Source organism: Syngnathoides biaculeatus, chromosome 11 (genome assembly GCF_019802595.1).
Source record: "Syngnathoides biaculeatus isolate LvHL_M chromosome 11, ASM1980259v1, whole genome shotgun sequence".
Classification (NCBI taxonomy): Eukaryota; Metazoa; Chordata; class Actinopteri; order Syngnathiformes; family Syngnathidae; genus Syngnathoides; species Syngnathoides biaculeatus.
This window is the reverse complement of record NC_084650.1, coordinates 25,157,556-25,177,220: the sequence shown is the minus strand read 5'-3', so window position 1 is coordinate 25,177,220 and position 19,665 is coordinate 25,157,556. Positions and strand designations below refer to the sequence as shown.

At 43.7% G+C, this 19,665-nt stretch overlaps 1 protein-coding gene across 4 annotated transcripts in view; it reads right to left on the bottom strand.

The window, feature by feature from the left end:
* Positions 1-15,112, bottom strand: part of nexmifb (neurite extension and migration factor b) — a 98,924-nt gene extending 83,812 nt beyond the window's left edge. For 3 of the 4 annotated variants that reach the window (XM_061835298.1, XM_061835300.1, XM_061835297.1), the window contains exon 1: positions 14,222-15,112. The gene's annotated coding sequence lies outside the window, so the exon portion shown is untranslated. The remainder of the gene's footprint in view (positions 1-14,221) is intronic. The other variant, XM_061835306.1, reaches the window with a different exon arrangement.
* Positions 15,113-19,665: the final 4,553 nt, after the last annotated feature.

The following is a 19,665-nucleotide window of genomic DNA, read 5'->3' as shown; positions in this document are numbered from 1 at the left end:
CAGCATTGGCTGGCCCCAGATGGCATCCTTTATATGCATGCGCAATGTACTAAGATACCTTAGCCCACCTCTCCAGAGGCCTCATCACTGGAGCCAAAACACTGCAGCGGCATGCATCTTTGATGGTGGATTTAAAACCCATTAGATATTACGGTTATGGAGTATGCATGCAGACGGTACTCAAGCTCTCCCCTGTCAAAGATTTTCCCTCAGCGGGATTACTTACATAAATACAGCATGAGCAAATCCCAAATAAATCAAACATTTAGGGGAAGGAGGCACAATCGAAACACATCATATCAACACCTTTGAGACAGATCTCAAAGAAGCTGGTGATACAAAGCATCATTTGAATATAAAAGGAAAATAGCTCTTGTTGTGATGCAGCCAAAGTATTTAGCCAAGCATAACAAAAACATTGTCCTGAAGCAGTGATTCAAAGTGCAACAAAGATACACCTGCCGAAAGGGATGGAAAGAGCCTGTATCTAACGCTTCCCATTATTAAGAGCAATATGAGGACATGCGTATATTTTGATTTTCTTTTTCTTCTGCCAGCCCATTTTAGTGTCAAAAACACTGACGTTGTAAGCTGTGATCTATAAAAGTGTGCTACGTGTATCACGAGTGCAATGCGGGTTACTGCTAGGAGTATGGAAACAATCACTGTGTCATTCACAGAGTAAAATGTGTCCATACATCCATTTTCTGAGGCGCTTATCCTCACAAGCGTTGCTGGCGCCTATCCCAGCTAACATCATGCAGGAGACAGGGTTCACCCTGAACTTGTTGCCAGCCAATTGCAGGGCACATGGAGAGAAACAACAGTCGCACTCACAATCACACCTTGGGGCAGTTTCGAGTCGCCACTGAATGCATGATTTTGGGATTTGGGAGGAAACTGGAGTGCCCAGAGAAAAGCCACACAGGAATGGGGAGAACATACAAACTCAATACAATACATGATAAACAATAACATTGTATTATTATCACAGACCATGCTATTATTAAGAATAGTAGTAGTAGCAGCAATAGCAGCAGCAGGAGTAGTAGAAGGAGTAAAATGATTGAGAACGAATATAACTGTTAAGAACAAGGTCAACAAAAATTAATAAAACTGAGTGCGAGTAAATTTATCAGTAAATCACTTTGAATAAAATTTTGTTTGTTGTTGTGGATGTTTACACACGCATGACAGTTGCGAAGTGTAGCTTTAAATGTGTTAACGCAGTAAAAAAAAAAAAAGAAGCATGGTTTTATGATCACAAGAAAAAGATATTTTCTTTCAGACATACTAAATGTGAAAGAGGAGGTCAACTGAGGGGCTCAAAACATATTACGCACCAGTTTAACAGGGCTACAAGGAGTAACTTTTTTTTTAATCATTACATTCTATGTTGTCAATTAAGTTTAAAAAACAAATTGCTATTTTATTACCACCAATCAGACTTCATCTACTTATAATCGCAGTGATGAAATAAAATAAGACCAACAAACATAAATGCTGTAGTTGACTATATGACTATTTATCTAGTGAGAAGGGATAAGTAACGACATATAATTGATTAGCATAACACAAGTAATAAATTAAACAGAGGCCTAAGCCTTCTTCCGATTTTTAGTATAGCAGTATACAAGGCATTACAATGAATCTCTAAGGCTTTGTGTGACTAAATGATGAATTAGCGCTTTTATCAGTGGTGGCTACACCGAGGTGCATATTTGACTCCCTCTGGAGAGCGTTTTACTGGCTCAGCACTGATGTATGTGGGCTGAATTGTGACAGTGGAGCTGAATGATGACTTCGGGAAGTGACTTAGAAGCGCACTGACACATCGGGAGCTGAGAAATGTCTGGTTGCTCATGGCGGAGCTTCCATACCGACGTCGCCCGATGCTGCTGTCAGAGGCGAGCCCAAAATAAATGCGGGGGAGGCGTCGTGGTCCTGCTTGTTTTTTGACACTGCAATTAGGCACTTGTTAAAGTCGGCATATAATACAGTACAGTGCAAAAGTTTAAAGCCACGACCAGCTTGGTTGTTTTCATTAGTTTTTTTCCATAGCAGTCATTTTGGTAGTAGCAAGAATGCAATTAAGTATCACACCAATTACCTCAAAACATTGGAGAGAGGGACTTGATGGGCCGAGAAAGAACACATTAGAATTTGGTGCTGATACAGGGATTTATTTTTACTGTTTGACTCACGACAACATCAGTGGTGCCATCCAGAAGAATAATGTTTATTTGGCAATTATCGCTCTCCCTTAGAGATAAAGTGAGAAGCTCAGTCATCTGGGAGAGGGTCAGAGTAGAGAGGTGCCAGATGAGGTGGCTGGGGCATCTGATTCAGATGCCTCTCGGATGCCTCCCTGGTGATGTGTGCCGGGCACGTCCCGACAGAAAGAGACCCCGGGGATGACCCAGGACACGCTTGTGAGACAATGTCTCTTGGCTGGCCTGAGAACGCCTTGGTAACCCCCAGAAGAGCTGGATGAACTGGCTGGGGAAAAGGGAAGTCTGAGCATCCCTGCTGGAGCTACTGCCCCCGTGACCTGACCCAGAAAAGCAGTAGAAGATGGATGGATGCCAATTATGGATGTTTATCCCCCTCTAGTACAGTACTGTAGAAGAAAAAGATGTTTTCACCAATGTGTATTATAATGGTAAATTTGGCAACTGATAAATGCTAAATAGATTGATGCAGAACAGGCAACCGAACTCCTAGAATCTTAATGGCATGTTTCTCATTCAGCAAAAAACAGCAAGTAGCCAGGTAATTATCAAAGCAATTGACAAATACAAATGTGTCCCTGCACAGTGCACACAACTGTTAACATTTTAAGTGGAGATGTGCAGAGGTTGCTACCGAGTGACATTTACAGTACATATGGTCATGTCAGCTGTGCGAAACCATAAAAGCGTGTGTATGAGGATACATTAGCAATGCAGTAAATGTTGACTTTTTTGGGGGGGAGAACCATTATAAACACGCACCGGCATTGTTGTTTTGGCTGGGGATGTGCAGTCTGAACAGTTAACACTAAAGTGCATTTCCTCTGTTTTCATAGACAAGCATTTCAGAGTGATTAGACAAATGTGCTAATGTCGTCGCTTTCAGAAACATCCACTTTGGGACCTTTTGTTTAAATGTTTTCAGTAGTAAGAGCCCAAATCATGAACAAGCAGTTAAAACAACTGATCAGATACACCTTATGTGAAACTTGTGTCATTTAAATCTGTTTTCCAACCTTCATTGCAGTATTGCACTTATTTCTCATTCAAAATATATCCCACAGCACAAATGTCAAAGAATAAGAAGAATAAAAAGAAAAAAGGTATTCAGAGGATATAAAAAGTCTACACGCCACTGTTCAAATGTCAAGTTTTTCAGATAAAAAAAAATAAGACCAAAATCTTTTCAAAACGTTTTCCACCACAACCTGTACAACTCAATTGGAGAAAAAAATCTAGCCTTTTTGAGAGAAGAAATAAAACTAACTGAGATAAAAGCTTGCCCAAATGTGTGGACGTTGCTACGTTCAGCATTAACTACATTCAAAGTCATTTTAAATGTGACTCAGCACAAACATGCAACCCTTCAACTGTATCTGATTGACATAAATATATTTATGCTGTTCTAGTAGGCTTTTCATTACATTTATTTTTGTTTTGTTTTTTGAAAGAGGCTTCAAACTCTTTGTTGTCACTCTCAGATGAGGTTGTCTGTCAAACTAAATATAAAACAAATCAGATTACATATTGTCAATCTAAAACAAACATATAGATTTGCTTTATAAAAGTAAGTTTGGCTTAATGCTAACAAGCAAGGCAAAAGACCATAGAAGGGCGAAAGAATAGCATGAAAGTCACGGTGTGATTAATGGCATTTACAATTATTTCCATGGTGATGATCTGATATACGAGCATGGTTATATAACCAATTCAACTTGCATCTCAGCGTACTGCTACAACTAGACTTGTATGTGTATTTGGTTTCAGAAATTGGGCACTTATGTTTAGTGCCCATGCAACATAGCTAAGCCCAAGCGGGCAAACAAGTAAACAAGCAGATGTACATCATAGATGTCACTGTCCACACAACACACTCACATCCAGATGCATGTGGAATGAGAAATCCTAATAATTATTTGCATTGTGCCACGCGCCTGTCACAAGGACCACTTGTTGGAGATGATTATAATTATTAGTCTTAGCAGAATAGTAGCGATGGGTTTTGTGTCATCAGCACCATCATCCAGCAGATCAGGTCAAATCCATCTTGAAAATTCATGCTTGCGATTCAGTTTGGTGCTAAAATATTCCAGAACATTTCTCGTTTGACTTGTGCGCATGGATTATGCTTTGCCTCTGGCGCATCAGGGTAAACGCAACGCAAAGCACTATCGGCCAGGCTGACTCGATCTGACGGGTGGGCTCTTGCATCTCCTCAACGGGCTTTTGTCATGCTTTCCTTTCACATCGACTACGATAAAATAGCTTTTCACATCAATTATCCCGAATGTTTGATTCAGGCACAAGTGGCGCTGCAGTCTTTCCTAAATGAAAACAGCATCAGGGCTAAACGAATTACAGCAAATCTTTGACTGAATGCTGCATCGCAATAAATATTAATAAAGGTTCATCTCGCGTATGATCCGGTCTAGTTTTTGCATGCAGATTCACAACATTGTTTGGAGAAGCAAACGAGGCTGTCTTGAAATGCTCGTAATTATGTTCAGCAGCTTCTTTTCTGAGGCACTGGTGGCTTGTTAAGTGGGGAACAGACAAAACAACATTTAGAAAAAAAAAAAAAAAGAAAAAAAAAGATGAGAAAGTGCAAAAGAGCTTCTTTCCCATTAGGAGCACTACTGTCTACCTCACCATGGTTTGTTCCTAACGGTACCCCCCCCCCCCTCTCCCCGTCCCCCCGCACACCCCCACCACAACCAGCAGCAGCCTTTATTTCTATTCCCCGTGTCTCTGTACTCTCTCTGTCCATCCTTTCCTCTCATCTTCCCACCATCCAGCCATTCCTCTGCAGCTCCTATTTATTCCTCTCTCCTGGTGTGTGCTACTCTGATTCCTCATCATCAACCCCTCGCCCTCCTCCCTTTCCATCCGCCAAATCAAAGATAAGGCTAATGAAGATGGCTTATTATTCCACTATCTCCACAGTATACATGTCCAGCACATAACACCTCTTGCTTCAACAGGAGGAATCTAAAATAAGAAGTTCAAATTAGACAAGGGGCGATGAATCTATTACTGTTATTATATGAGGAACAACACGGGGCTGTTATTGCCACTGTGCGTGCCATTACAAAGAAAACAAAACAAGAGCGCACACTGCGAAACCAATTAAAATCCAGCCCCGTCACATAGCTTCCACCCTCCCGAGTCATGTTGTGAATATGATGCTTTCACACCATTCATGTCAGCGCACCTGTGTCCGCCGCATTAAAACAACCGCCGCTGCAGGCTCCCTCTCAAATTTCCCAGGATCGCATCTCACTGTCTGCTTGGAGAATACCAGGAGTTGGCATGTGAGGGTGCCCGTGAGGGTGTGTGCCCGACATTGAATGGGAAGGGGTGCAGGGATTTCACATTATCTATCCAGCTGCAATATGAGGGTCTGATGTGAAAGTAGGAAATGAGCTATGAACGTCAAGCCGGCGTACGCATGGTCCCAGTGGCCGCCAGCCCACATACTGAGCTCAAGTAGGCAATGCAGAAAGTGGTTTAATAGAGCCCGCATTAATTGGACTTTTGTGCGTTGATGGCAGAAATCGTAATGCATTACTTGGACTAACCGTGCACAACCAATTCATCAGCAAAATGATGACACAAATTTCAATACAACACATGCTGAAAGGACCTCTGTGTCAAGAAGCACGAGGGCCACCTTAGTGTGTGCGTGTGTGTGTGTCAAACTCAAAGCCTTTATCCCCGAAATATGTCTCATTAACTCTGTTTATTTGTTCTCTTGTGGTGTATTTGTTTTCATTCATCCATCATAACATTCCTTATGGGATTAACAAAGTGCATAACACACAATTAGATACATTTTCAAATCAAGATCTGTGTGTCGACCAATGTATCTATCTTGTAACTAGGAATCCATTGACATGTTATGTATTTCTGTATACCGTAATTTCTGGACTATAAGCCGCAACCTTTGTCACACGCTTCCAACCCTGCGGCTTATTCAATGACGGGGCTAATTTGTCAATTTTTTCTAACGGCCGCCAGGGGCACTCAAGCAGAAAAGGTAAGAGTGAGACATGTGGAATATATGTGTCGAGGAAAATTCAAGTTAAATGTAACTTTGCGCATGAATAAAATTAGCACGAGCAGACCCTCATCATGGAAAATGCAAGACAAATGCATATGACGCAGCTTTCAGGTTAAAAGCAATCGAGCTGGCCGATAAAGAAGGAAACAGAGCTGCTGCACGTAAACTTGACATAAATGAATCGATGGAGAGACGCTGGAAACGGCAGCAGGAAGAATTGGAACAATGTAACAAGACGAAAAAAAGCTTTCAGAGGTGATAAAAGCAGGTGGCCTGAACCGTGTTGCTCCTGTGTTACTGCCGCATCTCAGTGACTTTTACCGGTATGTTTTTTTGACCCACTCCTGTTAGTGCTGTGTTACTACCGTATTGCTGCTGTGTTACTGCCACATCACAGGCACTGTTTGGAAAGAAAAGCGAAGGTATATTATTAAATCTTTGAAAACTCTTTCTGCGTAGCGTCTTTCTTTGTAACTATCATGTCTCAATGTGGGCACAATGTAGACAGGTGCGGCTTATGTATGTACAAAACGTTTTTTCCTTTAAAATTGTACTGAGTGAGGCTTATAATCAGGTGCATCTTGTAATCCAGAAATTATCGCTCATATCTAACTGCATGTGTGCTGTATTGATCACTGTAAAATGTTACTGATTGTGTTTTCCTATATATAAATCTACATACTGAGTTGTGCGATTCGAACAAAATTGTTTAGCCTGATATAGCTGATTTTATATGCTGGTATAGATATATAAAAGGTATCGCGACAGTATTTTCCCTTAAATAATAATAATAACAATAAATAGCATCTATTTATAAAACATCTATCTATCAGATCATTGAAGGCCTTCAGTAAAAAAGTATGCGTGTTTAAGACTTTCTTTGCTCCTACAATGACTAGACAGCTTCTCTACAAGATTACACGAGACATGACATTTTCACACATGCTGTCTGCTAGCTATCCATCCATTTTCTTAGCCGCTTATCATGACAAGGGTCGCAGGGAGTCTTGGAGCCTATCCCAGCTGTCATCAGGCAGAACTGACTGCCAGCCAATCGCAGGGCACATAGAGACAAACAGCCACAATCACACCTAGGGGCAATTTAGAGTGTCCAGTTAATGTTGCACGCTGTATGCTACATGTAAGTACACTTGAATGCATTGGGATTAACAATGGGCTATGTTTCTGTAGGGTGGGTTTTTTGGTCTTTTTGTTCAGACTCTTGAGAAATGTAAGAGCAATGATGAGGTCTATATTAATTAAGGCTATCCACAAAGAGGTGGGGGACTCAAATTGATATTGGAATGGGCGTGGAAATCATCATCATCATCATCATCATCAAATGAGAATTTTCAGAAATAAATCAGAACTTGGAAATTCTAATTATATATAGAATATTATAATATTTACTTTATTTTGTCCAGAGTTACAACTGTTGCCACTCCGAGTTTACTTACAAAAATAGAAAACGCTTCACAATGTTTAGCTTTTGTGTATGGCCAGCAATGTTTTAACTTACTGGAAATAGTTTCGCCGCAAGTAGTTTTATAGTAGTGTAGTTCCTGCAGCTGATGATGGAACATGGATGTAAATAGCCGCAGTCATCCCACCGAGACAATGATGTCCGCAGAAGGAGACGTCCAATGGCTGCATGAGGAGTTGCACAGATGTTCGTAGCAGACATCAACCACAGCGGAATGAATGAGAGCACGTTCTGAAAGATCCAACATTGCAACAGAGTATGACAGCTAGGTAGCACATAGCTAGCCGCCCAGAAAGAAGGCAGATGGTCCCAACCAATGTGGATTTACACATTTTACAGCTTCGAGACAAACACAAAACACACCTGGGTTCTACTTTTGTCCAAGGTACGGTGAGGCAGTAGAGACGATCGTGGACTTCAAGAGCCATCTTTCGCCACAGTTACCCCTCCCGTTGTCCAACTGCCTTGTGTCAACTGTTGAGACCTTCAAAGGTCTAGGAATTACAGTCTCTCAGGGCTTGAAGTGAGAGACTAACATCAACACCATCCTCAAAAAGGCCCAGCAGAGGATGTACTGCCTACAGCTTCTGAGGAGTCATGGTTAGCCACAGGAACTGTTGAGACAGTTCTACACAGCAGTCATCGAATCAGTACTCTGTACCTCCATCAGAGTCTAGTTTGGTGCTGCTAAAAAAGGGCAAACTCCAACTGCAACGGACAATCAAAACTGTTGTAAAGCTTGTCGTTACCAACCCCCCCCCTCCCCCACCAACCCTGAAGGACTAACACGCTGCCAGAACTAAGACAAGCGAATCGAAAATCCTCTTGGACCTTCCACATCCTGGTCACCAGCTCTTCCAGTTCCTTCCCTTGGGTAGGCACTACCGAACAATGCAAGCTAAAACTAGGAGGCAAACTTTTATTGCTCAACCACTGTTCTTGCAATGTCTTTATGTCTATGTCTGTGTCATACGAGAGCGGCTCCAACTACCAAAGACAAATTCCTCGTGTGTATTTGAAATACTTGGCAAAACAATGAAGAATCTGATTCAAGTAAACCATTTTAAGGGAGAGATATTTTGCCAAACCAATTTTTTCTAGTACTTGTGATGTAATATTAGCTCTATGCGGCCTCAGAAAACGTGAAATATGAGATAAAATTATCCACGCATTCCTCAGTTCCAGATGTTTTGCTGACAAGAAGCCCGAAATCTGTTCATTTGAATTTCTCAACCTTAATCTATGTGACTAGCTAAGATCTCTGGCTTCCCTTTACAATCCTGAACCATCACTCTCAACAAAACAAACGTGTGTGCTCACAAGTGGGTCTTCTACATGGAGGAAACCAATCAGAGGAAAGGGGCTCTTGGGCAAATATGGACAAAACGGATACAAAACTAGGTCAAACAGATGTAGCTGTCGGAGGGATCTTTTCTAGACACTCGTATGACAAACTTTTTTTTTTTTCTTAATTAAATTGAGGCTATTATACGAAGTCCATGTTAAAGTCACTCTGTGGTATTCTAAATAGTGAAACAAAGGAGACATTTAAACAAAAATTTTAAACATTTCCAGAGGGAGAAGTGGTAGCCAAAACATAGCATGCAAAACATGGAAGCGTACTCGCATTCTGGGTGAGTAGCATTTTTCTTTTGTTGGACAGTGTATTGATTACAGAACAGTACGAGATTCTGAATTGTCAACACAAATCTAAAATGAGGATTTAGAGACCTGGTCAAAGCCCTTTTACTAACAATGAATGTCATTATCGTAGCTATACTACACTGAGCACAGATTACGTGAAAATGCTCAGTGAATGTCGCTTTTATGCAAAAAGTATTGGCTTCTTTCAAACTAAAACAATCAAACTGACGTTGTTGCAGTTTATACAATATGCTACACCCTGTCTTTCAAATAATGGAGTGTATCTATCCATTGGAATATTTGAACACAATTACCACCTACTGAGAGTCTTTGAGATCACCTGGAGCTAAAACAGAACCATTCACACACCATGTTTCAAGTGATACAATTCTTGTTTTTCTCCCATGTGCCCCTGTTTGCTTGCAGCAGTGCAAGCAGATACAAATACATCAATACAACCGGATATCATACACAAAAGTTGTCAACAACTCAAAGCTGACTGGAGTCAACTTCTTCTGGAAACCATGTCCTGGATGGGTGGGAATCTACACAGACAAGATGGATATCACGTAATATAACTGCAAAGGAAGAGGATAAATTGGATACACCCTGTGAATGGGGGCCATTGATGTACATGTCTTACTCAATGAAAACATTAACAGGAAATCAAAAAAAGCTCAGAAAAGTTGAGACCGTTAAGTACGTAGAGGGCGGATAGCGAAGTTAACAGCTGAGTGAACCTAATTGGGATGAAGTCAGAAAGCCAAATAAATTTGACACTTCACGCATGCAACTTGTTTACATTTTTAAGGGTCAAACAGGTCTAAGAAGGAGAAATGCAGTCTTTACATTAACGGTACATCCTTATCATCTCATATTCTTTTTTTAACTTCCCTTGTTGAGGCTGGTTTCTCTAATTTGCAAACAAACCCAGCAACAAAATCAAAACTGACAGTCGGCGTTAAACTCCCGATGCTTTATCAATAGCTTTCATGCAAAATGCTTTTGTTTTCTGTGATTGCTTTTAGAACAACCGCAGAGGCTTCAATTTTATACCTACCATTATACAGAGAAGGCGGGGGGACACTCTGGACTGTCGCCGGCCAACTGCACACCAAAAGTAGACAAACAACTAATCTATTTCACCAAACTTCCCCATTTTATATTGTGCTGATTTTAATTCATTACACTGTCCCACTTATTTGCACGTCTATTTCTCAAGTTGAAAAGTTGACGCGCAGGGATGTATATTTTGGGGCCCGCCACTAGCATGAGTCTATTTGCTCAACTGGAGGGGATGGGGGGGGGGGGGGGTATAGCTGACAGCAAAAAAAAAAAGAGCTCAACAGCGCCTCAGTCCCCCGAGGACACGCTGCAGCTCTCTCTGTGCTCACGGCTATGAAAAGCAATCAGAGCCCGGCCCGCTCCCTTGCTCTTACCTCTGCCTTTAATTACAGAAAGCCCGCATGTTAGAGAAAGACTAAAGCTGCTGGGCCTCAGCGTGGCATGTCACAAGCCAAACGCAGCGGGACTCTGCATACATTGTTACTGACCGAAACACACGTATTGAAACTGCCCCCAATAGCATCAAGGTGCTTCTACACCAGAGATATGAGAGTAAAAATGCATGATTCACGACATAAAGCTCAGTGGGATGCCTTGCATAGGGGGGGTAACCATTCGTCATTCGTACATGTGCTTTCTAAGTAATACCTCGCTACATCTAATTTCTTGACTCTAATTTATGGTGCTAGGATGTGTGCCCTGTAAAATATACATAAGAGGCACGATCCTCACGTGAGAAGAATGGTTGGCAGCATTGATGAGGTTTAGTCGGTTCTCTATGGACTCACTAGCGCTAGTAGAAGCTCGTGGATGCGCCCGAGGCTTGAAAGCAGGAGGAGCCACCGAGCACACATCAGCCGGGGAAGATAAGAGACTATGTACACAAGCTGCTGCTTTTATGACTGCAACATAATGCTCGGGCGGCATTTTAAAACACATTTCGGGCAAAGCTGATGGCGGAACGATGGGGCTGAAAAGTGTCACTCCCCGCAACATCTTACACCAATGTAGTCTTAAACAAAAACTCAAAGGTCACAAAAAGGCTGAACTAGAAGTGGGTACCCGATTTCCTCTTGGGGGCCCATCACACTCGCCAAATTTTAGCCCGTTTTAATCAAACTCCAGTTGGTGCCATCTGTTCGGTCAGGTGTAAACATGGTAAGAGTACGTTGTGGTGAAAAAGCAATCCATATTTGATGAACGAATCCTTGTCCCTGAGCGGCATAATAATGGTTGAAACTACAGTCGGTGTGTAAACAGATGACACTGCTGCTTATCCACTGCATAGCACCTGCTTCGGCTCAGTTTAGCTGTATTCGATTCCATTGTAAGCAACCTTTTTCCCCAATTAAAAATAGTAGCGCAGGAAACAGAGACACCTCCACCAAACTACAATACAGAAAAATCAGGGTCACCTATATTTACCTCTTGGCACCTGCCAGTTGAATTTCATTTGAGGAGACTGAGGGAAGTGAAATATGGGTGAAAGCGAGATCGATTTTAGGTGTAATCCCGCAGTCCCTTGTCTTCTTACCCTCGAACGTCCAATGACCCCGCAATGACCAATGCGCGCAATCAATGAGTGGCCAGAAGCGGTCAACATCACCCATATGGTATCAGCTTGCCACTTATAAAATCCCGCTGCTGACTAAGTGACAGAAATAGCATCGCACAGTTTCTTGTTGTACCAGGTTTTCTGTTTTCAGTGTGTATGTGGTAAGACTAGGTCGTGCTGAATTATAATAGCTGGTTTGTGTTGTGTTACTGGTCACATTTTTATTTATATATTTGCGAGTTTTTGTTATGGTCCAATGAAGCCAAGGTTGAACTTTTCAGCCATAATTCCGAAAGGTATGTTTGACGCAAACACAACACTCCTCCTCAGTCAAAAGAACGTCACGCTTACAGTGAAGCATGGTGATGGCAGCATCATGCTTTGGGGCTCTTTTCTTCAGATGGAACTGAGGCCTTAGACAACGTAGAAAGAATGATGAGCAGTTCCAAACACCAGTGACTTCAAACAGAAAACCTTCAGGCTTTTGTTAGAAAGCAAAAAATAAGTAAATGTCACAGAAGGTCAAGTACAACACCCAAGATTGATTTGGGGTTAATAGAGGCATTTTAAACAATGGCTGTAGTTAATTCTAAGTAAAACCACATCCCAGTCATACGTGGGTGTGCACACCTTTGCAATGATATCAGTATAGTTTATTTTTGCTTCCTCTATCACAAATATTTTTAAAGACACTAAAGGCATAGTGCAAGTGAAACGCCAATTTAGTGGTGGAAATTTTTTTTAAATGGAACTGAAGACTGGTCTGGTTACAGCCACCTCATCTTTTCTAGAGTATCAAATTGGCTATTTGCTGGATTGTCCAGATAAGTACTGAAGTTATTAGCAAAATGCCCATTTGAACTACGTTTATAGCCATTGTTTCACTTCCGACTACACCAAAGCTTTTTCCTGTTTACATTCGTGCGGCCAATCAGAAAAGAGAGCAGGTGGATCTTTGCGGCGCTTTTCAGTTCAGCTGGTGAAAGCGCCCAGTTCAACATTGAGGATTGTCAAATCAAACAAGGCCAGGCCTAGGAGCCCCCGCAAAACTCTCCCCACCCCCAAGCACACATAGCCTGGGGCCCAATGGCGCACATGGTGCCGTCACACATGATAATGACACCCACATCAATGTGTCAACTCAATTTAACCCTCTTATAGGCACTCTTTGACTCAATCAATGCATGGCCTTCCATCTGGTTTTCACTGTTGTCTTCACATTAGAGGAGAAGAACCCGCAAACAGTTCTGATAAACATTTGACAAACGGGACCTCACTGCAGCTACATTCTGGCCTCAAACGACTCAAAGGACTAGAGGCTTCAAGAAGGAAGGTGTGCCCAGTACCTATTCACAATGCAGGACATTAAAAAAAAAAAAAAACAACACCCAAACATTTCTGTCCCTTTAAAAAGTCTTTTGAGACTTTGAAAGCAACGCCATATGTCCACATGGCTTTTTGAACCATGGCTGACCATGCACAGGGCGCCCAGTAAACGTGTCCTGAAACTAGTGATCCACTGGGCCCACAGTGAAGGCATTCACACACGGTGCTCCACCGCCACCACCATGTCTAGGGTCACTTAAAAGAAAAATAATTACAATAAGGATTCATGTTTGGAATCCTTTAGAGAGGGGGGGAAGGAGGGCCCCTCCTCGGGACGGTGTGTTAACCCACATTGGGGGTTCAATTTCTCATTCATGAATCATTCATTACTGGGGGACTATTTGTGTCTTGTTCGTTTAGGGAGTATATAAGGAAGGACGGGTGGGGAGGGGGTGCAAATTTAAAATGACGGCTCACCCGATAAACAACACTAGGAGTCCAATTCTGAAACACGCCGGTGTGCAACGTGTGTATTTTGCAGTTTTGTTTTTTTTTTTGGTTTGTTTGTTTGTTTGTTTGTTTTTTTTGTGTCACGAAAGAGGGAATGGATTTGTGAATATATGGGAGCAGGCTATACGACAGCTGTCCCAAGGAGGCTGCTACTACACCGCATGCTCCCTTGGAATAAAATAAAATGTCTGATGCGGGGAGGAGGGAGGTGAACAGGGATGGCCCTTAAATCGATGTGTAAATCAAACAGCCCGATTCAAACACACATCGCCTCCACGCTAATAGTGACGGTAATGACATTTCATAAAAATTAATGATGGGGGAAGAGACAACGTTTCACTGCCTACCTTCGGAGCCTCTGCGCCCAAAAAAAACTGCGTCTTTCCCCGCGCGTCGCAGTCGGATCCTCCGCGAGAGCTTCGGACGGAATGTGAGAAGGTGCGTCTTCTTTGCTCCCAAATGCAAACGCGTCCCCCCTGCATGTCCCCCGGCCACCAGCCCCGGCCAGCCAGCCAGCCTGCTTTGCCTGCTTTGCCTGCTCCACCAGCCAGCAGCAGCCCGGGCCTTCGCTTAGCAGGTGGACGCGCCTCTCAGTGATGGAGACACGGCGACTCTCTTCTGCCGCGTCGCTCCATGTTACGCCGCGCTTGCTATTCCAGGAAGAGGCGCTCGCAAGGCGGCCCGGAGCGTCCCAACTTCCGCCCGCCTCCTTCCGCCTACCGTTTAGGAGATGCTTGATGTTGCCATTGTCACGGTTCTTTTTTCCCCCCCACTCTCTCCTCTTCTTTTTTTTTTCTTTTTTTTTTCTTCTTTTTTTTCTTTTTGCAGCTGGACCTCTCCCCCTCCTTGCAGTCTGCTCACCCCTCCTCTTCCCACTCCTCGCCCCCCCTCCTCTCCGTGCCTTCTGGATCCGACCTATGAGCGTTCACAGGCGGCCGACGCAGGGCCACGCACCGCCCGACAGAGGCGCGGAGCAAATCAGGTGTAGCTACTCCGAATTGGACTGTATCATAACAGGGCGACCGAAAGCACAAGAATAGTCATGAATAATGAAAAGGCTGCTAGTGTGTGCTGCCACGGCTTCACGTCGTGATGGGCCCACTCGTGACACTTATGTTATGTATACGCGCTGTAGCGCTCTGGGAAAAAAAAAAAAAAAAAAAGCTGTTACTTATGTGTGCTTGCAAAATGACCCGTGCAATCAAACAAGAGCTCTATGAAAATTTTTGCCTGTTCAGTTTGACTGAGTGGCAGGTGGGGGTGGGGGGTGGGAACAGGCAGAGAAGCGACAGTAGGAACGAGAATCGGGTAACATTAACGACCACGAGGCAGCAGATTTAGAGAAGCAAGATATTCCCAGTTCATTTTATTTATTTATTTATTTTGTGTGGTGGTACAAATTATATACCCTCAAGGGTAAATTCCGTTTAACTCTGCTGCATATGTATTTTGTCTTGCACACCATCCCCTATGCAACCAAAGCAGGCATGCGTGGAGAGGAGGGGTCCTCAAACAGTGCTGCACCTCTTGAGCTGGGGGGTGGGGATAGATGGCAGAGATTCCCAACCTTTACCGGGCCAAGGCACCCATTTTAGATTTGAAAACTCACAGCACACCAACAAACAAATATGGCCACGTATATGCACCATACACAGAAATTATTGCGTAGAATTGTTTCCTTCATGGGCACTGTCCTGTCAGCACCTCACCCACCTTCTTAACTTCCGACTGCTTCTTTGTCATCCCCCCCCCCCCCCACTGCACTAAATTAACCCGTGGAACGTACTCCTTGCGACGAAATGACCACGCTCACCACAACCCGAGGGCACCCTGGTGAGTCAAAGCACCAACTACCCAAACTCTCCCTCCCATATGACTGTTATGTGTATTCTTGGTCCCGTTCACAACTCACCCATATTGGCCCTTATTAATTCTGGCGCAGATAATTTTATTCAAGAAGCATTGGGACGTCAGCTCCAACTCCCTCTCAAATCATTCTATTCACCAAAAAAAAGGCACAGCCCTGGATGGGCGACTCATCTATCCTGTCAGCAACCAAACAGTTCAGTTTACCTTACTTATCTTGGGAAATCACAATGAAGACATTCCAGTAGTTCTTATCCCTTCCCCTGACACCCCATTAGTTCTTGGAATTCCCTGGCTCAAGAAGCACAAACCAGCCATAGACCACCGATCACCAAGCACCTATCTATCACTGGGTGGAGTCCCCACTGCCATTCTTACTGGCTCCTCTCTGCCATTCCACCTTCCATCAAACCTCAACCACCTGCCACACCAGTTGACCTCTCCTGGGTTCTGGAAGACTATCATTATCGTCTTCCTAATTCCAGTAAGGATCTTGGCATTTCATTACCCCCTCTACTCCCCACTGCCCTTATGATTGTGCAATCAATCTACTGATGGGAGCCCCTCTTCCCTCCATCAGTCTCTTCAATCTTTCCCACCCACCGAAAGAGGCTATGGAGGACTATATCTGTGACTCCCTGTCATCTGGACTCATTTGGCTTTCTTCTTCTCCAGTAGAGGCCATCTTATTTGTGGCTAAAAAAGAAACCAGTGTCTACCTCTGCTTTGATGACCATAGACTTAATTACATTACTGTTAAAAACAAATTGCTACTACCCCTCATTGACCATTCATGTGAACCCCTCTGTGAAGCCTAGATATTCACCAAATTGGACCTTCGCAATGCCTACTATCTTATCCGTATCAGAGAGGGGGATGAATGGAAAACTGCTTTCAATTAGCCCCCTTGTAAATTTCATATACCCGGTCATGGCGGTTGGATTAACCAACGCCTCCACCGCTTTCCGAACCTTCATCAATGACCTCCACCGCAATATATATGTTCAACCGGTTTGTTTTTGTCTACTTAGATGACATTCTCATTTTCGCACAGTATCCCAAAGAACACCACAATCATGTGCGTCAAGTTCACCAGGGTCTTTTCAAGAACGGCATCTATGCGAAACCTGAAAGATGTGAATTCCACCTCTCCTTTGTACACTTCCTGGGCTATATGATTGCCAAAAGTCAATTTGAACAAGACCTGCCAAGATTCAAGCAGTAATTAACTGTCCCACTCCAACCACTTGCAGAGAACTACAACAATTCCTGGGATTTGCCAATTACTATTGCTGCTTCATCCGCAATTAAATTTTCATTATTACATTATTTACCCGAGGCCCTGTAGCTCAGTGGTTAGAGCACTGGTTTGATAAACCAGGGGTTGTGGGTTCGTATCCCACTGGGGCCTCCACTCCCTGAGAAGGGTTGTGTCAGGAAGGGCATCCGGCGTAAAAATTGTGCCAAACATATGTGCGTTCATCTGAGATGACACGCTGTGGCGACCCCGAAAGGGACAAGCCGAAAGAAACTTACTTACATTATTTACCCAAAAATTTCATCCGTGCCCCATATCTGTCTGCTGCCAAACTGAACTATGAAGTTTGTAACTGGGAGCTCCTGGCAATCATCTGGGGTTTGGAGGAGTGGAGGCATTGGCTGGAGGGGAAACATTCTCCATCTATCATTTTGACCAATCACAAAAATTTTGCCTAACCCCCTTTTCTCCAAATGCCTTCACACCCAATGAGCATGATGGGCCATCTTCCTAAGTCAATTCAACTTCAGACTGACGTGGTTCCCACAACAGAAAACCTGACACCCTTTCTTGCTTGTACTCACCTCCCTCGAGCTCTGCAGAAAAAGAACTCCTCCTTCGTTCAATGGAGCAGCCAATTGGAAAACCAAACAGGTGGTTAAAGAGGATCAGAAGATTCACAACGATCCCAAGACTCTTCCTACCCAATTCCACATGCTCTGATGTCATCCAGTGGGCCCACAATTCCAAGTTCACCTGTCATCCTGACATCACCCTCACCATCCATTTCATCCAGCAACACTTATGGTGGCCAAGCCGAGTCAAAGACACCTGAAAGCTTCTCTTTGCCTACTCCATCTGTGCTCAAAAGTCTGTGCCCTTGGTTCCACATCGCCCTGGACTTTGTCACCAGCCTAAACCCATCTTAAGATAACACCGTCATCCTCACCATTATTGACTGGCTCTCCAAGTGTGTCCATTACTTACCCCTCCCGAAGATACCCTCTGCTTTTGAAACTTCTAAACTCCTCCTCAATCACATCTTCAAACTACACAGAATCTCCATCGACCTTGTCTTGGATCCTCGGCACTCAGATCTTCCTCCCTAGTTTGGAAAGTGTTTTGTAAACCAGTGAGTGCAGCAGCCAGCCTGTCTTCCAGATACCATCCACAGTCCAATGGCGAAATGGAGCAAATCAGTCCCTGAAGTCAACCCTTTGGTGGGTTGCCACAAGCAACTGCACCTGCTGGGGCACATTCTTCCCCTGGATAGAAAATACTCACAACTCCCTCACCAGGTCCGCCACTGGTATCTCCCTGTTCATGATCTGTTATAGTTTCCAACGTCCATTATGTGTTGGCAGCATGTGGTGGCATTTTCCGTCTTAAGGGATCACCTGCAAAGGGTCCAGTCCATTTGTAAAAATATCAAGGCGGCCTCAACCCAGTCCAATGAGGGAAATAAATGGGTCGCAGACCTTCGTCACTCCCCTACGCCCAAGTACAAAGTGGGTCAGATGGTTTGGCTTTCCTACCGTGACCTCTCATTTCAGACCGAAGCCCATAAACTCACTCCCTCCTTTATTGGTTCCTTCCTGATCACTAAAATCATGTCAGTTCAATTAAAACCTCCACAAGAGCTCTTAAGATTCATCCAACATGTGTCTGTCAGCCTGTCACCACCTGCACTGTTGTTCTAGCAGCCACCCCACCCCCCATACTATTGACAACCATCTGGTCTTCAGAGTTTCGCGGATCCTCGATATGAGGCCCAGGGGCAGGGGTTACCTGTTACCACTTGGAGGCGCATGGTCTGGAGGAACACTCCAGGATATCCTCGAAAAGTATACTCAATGAATCCTTGATTAGGGACTTTAATGAGCTCCCTGGGAAGCTGAGCAGGACACCAGGAGGCATCCGTTGAGGTGGGGGTAGGGGGTTACTGTCATGAGCTCTACCTTGCAGTTACCCTGTTGGAGCTTGGGTAGCGCTTTGCAGCTCTCTCTCCCTCCTCTCTCTCGCTTCCCAGTGATCATCACCATCTCTGGTATGCACACATCAATCAACCTTCATCATCACCTGCATTTAAGCCTGCCAGATCGAAGACTTCGCTGCCAGAGTATTCATGTTCACGTACACCAGCTTACAATTTACACGTAAGCTATGCCAGTCCTCAGAATATTTTATGACCTCCATGTTCGTCTTTGTCCTCAATGCTCCTTCCATATTCCCCTCTTCCACCACGCCATCCACCTGCTCACACCACCGCCTGCCCCAGACTTTCTGTATCAACGACTTCTAGTACACCTCAAGGATCCATCCCTGAATGTCTTCTCAAAAAAACATTGTCCATAAACTTCTTCAGCCACTGCCTGCTTCTGGGTCCAGTTAAAATTAACACCATCATATTGTCACAGGTTCTTGCAAAATGAACTGCGTAATTACTTGAGATCCAATAAAGCAATAACTGTTTGAAAATTTCTGCCTTTTTAATGGTTATAATTCTCATTTTTTGTGACACTATTAGAGAGGTGTTCACTTTTATTTATGAATGTATATGTATGAGCACGGTGGCTCAGCTGGAAAGGGTTGGCCTCAGAGTTCTGAGTACCCGGGTTAGATCCCGAACCCGCCTGTGTGGAGTTTGCATGTTCTCCCCGTGTCTGG